Source organism: Lepidothrix coronata, unplaced genomic scaffold (assembly GCF_001604755.1).
Source record: "Lepidothrix coronata isolate B3197 unplaced genomic scaffold, Lepidothrix_coronata-1.0 Scaffold91, whole genome shotgun sequence".
NCBI classification, from domain to species: Eukaryota; Metazoa; Chordata; class Aves; order Passeriformes; family Pipridae; genus Lepidothrix; species Lepidothrix coronata.
Genome location: NW_016690271.1, coordinates 2,867,758 through 2,871,191, shown reverse-complemented (window position 1 = coordinate 2,871,191; position 3,434 = coordinate 2,867,758).

Below are 3,434 nucleotides of genomic sequence, written 5' to 3'. Positions count from 1 at the left end.
GACAAAGCAAATGTTTATTTTTAATGCGGTTTTTTTTCCTGTACCGTTACTGGATGTTCACTTTCACTTTCTCGTTTGTTCCACAGCTTCTCTTCCTGGGCTGGGAATGCCGAGACTTTGCAGCTTTACAAGAGGATTTAGGGCACTTCCTGGAGCTGTAGGGGCACTTGGGCCCAGGAACAGCCCATCTCGTGGATCGTGTTAGTGATGGCAGCTCACCTGGAGAGAATGTGGTGGTGTGTGAGTGATTGTCCCTGAAAACAGGCAGACCTGAGCATTGTGAAGATTAACATTCCATTTATAAGGCTTTTTTTTTTCCAAACAGCTAAACCATGATACTGCTTTAAGAAGGGATCTGACCTTTCTCTCCATTACCTGCCTGCCAGGGCATGAGCAGTGCCAGGCTGGATGTGTCACCAGCCCCCCTCACCTGGGATGATCTGCCCTGTGTTTGCCCTGGGGATGTTATCAGAGCCTGGGGAAGAGAGGTGGAACCCGAATTTGGCGTCATGAAAGGTAAAATCAATTTCCCTGTGTTTTTTTGGGGTTTGTTTACGTGCTTTACTAAGGCCAAACTTCCTTGTTTTGAGAAAATGGAGTGGCACGTGTTCACAGTGCACGTGCTTGTAAGTCATGGAATGAGAGTAAATAATGTCCTGTGTCCAATTTCTGGGCAGGATAGGAAAAGGTGTGGATTTAACCACCCCTTCTCCAAAGCAGAATGTGGTTATGATTCAAAATCCAGTAAAACTGTTGGAAAGTGGGTCTGAACTTTTTGAATCTGTGTGTTTGTATTAAAACACAGATTAGTGCTGCCTGACAGCCCTTTCCATGAGAGAACTTGTAGCTCGAACACATTTTTACCTAATCCTTTGCAACTATTTCAGTCAAGAATCGAGGGACATTTTGGATCATTTCTGCTCCTGTGTAAGTCACAGCAAACCCCCCCAGCTGTCCTAAATATGGGATTTGATTCAGCATGGCCAGTAGTCATCGCTGGGTATTCCTTACCCTGCAATATGTTCCAAATCACATATGGTAATTGCTCTGAAATCACATTTCCCTCTAGGGAGTGTCCCACCACCACCTCTTCACTGTGAGGTGAGATTTTCTTGCTGGATTCAGTGGGAAGAGCAGGTGGGAAAGATAAAGCCCAGAGCTTTTGTTTGCTTGTGTAAAATAACATACGGAATATTTTGGGATCTATTCTCTGCTGTATGTATACAGGCTATAAACAACTGTCCTGCCCTGTGATGTGATGTTCCAGTGCCTGATCACCCTCTGGGGGGAGAACCTGTTCCTGAGATCCAACCTAAACCCCCCTGGCACAGCTCCAGCCGTTCCCTGGGTCCTGTCCCTGTCACACCGAGCAGGGGTTGGAGCTGCCCCTCGGGAGGAGCTGCAGCCCCTGGTGAGTCTCCCCTCAGTCTGCTCTGCTCCATCTGAACACACCAAGTGCCCTCAGCCACCCCTCACATGGCTTCTTCCCCTGACCCTTCACCATCTTCATAGCCCAAAAGCATCACCTTCCAAACCCCTGGGTTTTTTCAGGTTAATGTATTTAACTTGCTCTTTTTCACGTGTTCGTGCCTCTCTTTGCCCTCGGATGGGAGCGTTGCCGCAGGATTTCGGTGTGTGAAGCAATCCCTCCCCCCCCAGTGTTTGTGCCTGGCTGGGAGCACTGGGCAGGGCAGACAGGCAGTGTGCAGGTGCAGGTTTTAGCACGCCTGGAGCTCTGGGAGCACCAGCGAGGATGAACTCAGCACCTGTCGTAATCCCAGGTTTTGTAAGGTCTGTATGTGGTTATTATCAGTGATTTGGGACCAATCCCTCAGCAAGCCAAGCACTCCCCCTCACTTCTGCAGGAGCTGGGATTTGGGACTGCAGGTGATTGACAACCTTTCTCTTTTAGCTCCTTCACGAAAATGCTTCACCAGAGGAAGAGTCTTTATGTAAAAGACACATTTATATCTATAAATGAAAGTGTCCATGCCCGAATTTTCCAGATTTGGTCTGGATGGATGGATGTGAGGACATGATCTGTTCCCCCAGTAATTTCATTAGCTACAAAGCCCCAAATAAGATTTTCTGGCTGTGTAATTCCTGCCTGCAGCAGGCACATATCCCCCCACGTGCTCCCAAGTCAGTGTAGTTTCCTCAAGCACAGTCTCACACCCTCTAACACTGCCTCAGTCTTGAAATGCATCTTAAAAAGAAACTGCCTGGAGTTTGGCCCTGGAGTGTGTGGCTCAGGAAACTCACTGTTTTGTCAGCACTCCTGCTGCTGGAGTGTCTGTGAGCCTGAGGCTGTCCCAGAGCCAGGGTGGGCTCTGAAGTGCAGGAATAAAGAACCCAAAAATTTAAATGATACAGGAAAACCCTACTTCCCCATGAGGAGGAGCTGTGGCTGCCCCATCCCTGGAAGGGCTGGCAGTGATGGGCCCTGCCTGAAGACTGTTAGAAGAGCCCCCAAAGCTGTTTGTGCAGGTCCTTGGGCTTTTGTACCCCCCGGGCTCCAGCAGGATCACCCTGCACAGGTGACCAGATCCAGCAGCATCGGGAATTAAACTCGCGTTACTCATCCCAGTTAAATTGCACCAACCCCGTAATGCCTCAAAGTTCAAATAAAACAAAAAAGATAAAAAAAGAAAAAGGAGGGGGGGTGGTTCTTTAATCCATCGGATGTCTGCAGCACAGGCAACTAAAGGTCACAGACAGGCAGGACAGGCGCTGGCAGCGCTTTGCCCCGTCCTTGCCACCTGTTATCGGCTCTGTCCCCTGCCTGTGCCAAGGGAAGGGACAGGGCAGCGGCCACGCGGGGCTCTCGTGTGCAAGGACCTGGCCGGGCTGGGGTCCTCACAGGATGGGCCAGGCTGGAAGGGACCAAAGTGTCCCGTCTGGTCCCCCCTCCCTGTTCCAGCAGGGCCATGCCAGAGCACATGGATTGCGTGCCGACGGTTCTGGAATATCCCCAGTGAGGGACACTCCACACCCTCCCTGGGCAGCTTGTTCGCTGCGCAACAAAGAAGTTCTTCCTCGTGTCCAGGGGGAAATTTTTGGGCATCAATTCCTCTTGTGCCCCCGCCCCCCCCCAGCGGATGGGATGGGATGGGATCAATTCCTCTGACCCCTCCCCACGGATGGGGTCCCCTCTCGGTGTCTCCTCTCGAGGCTGAGCAGGCCCAGCTCCCTCAGCCTTTCCTGTCCGAGCAGCCGCAGTCCCTGGATCACCGATCCCTGTTCGGGGGGTCCCGGCCATGGGGGGGTCCCCTGTCCAGGGGGTGTGTCCGTCCGTCCCCCCCCGCTCAGGCCACACTCGGCCCCGCCCCACACGCGGATGGGGCGTGGCCCGCGGAGAGGCCTGACCTGAAGTAACCCCGATCACACCACCGGGGGGCGTGGCCTGCGCGGGAGGGGGCGTGTCCGGGGGCGTG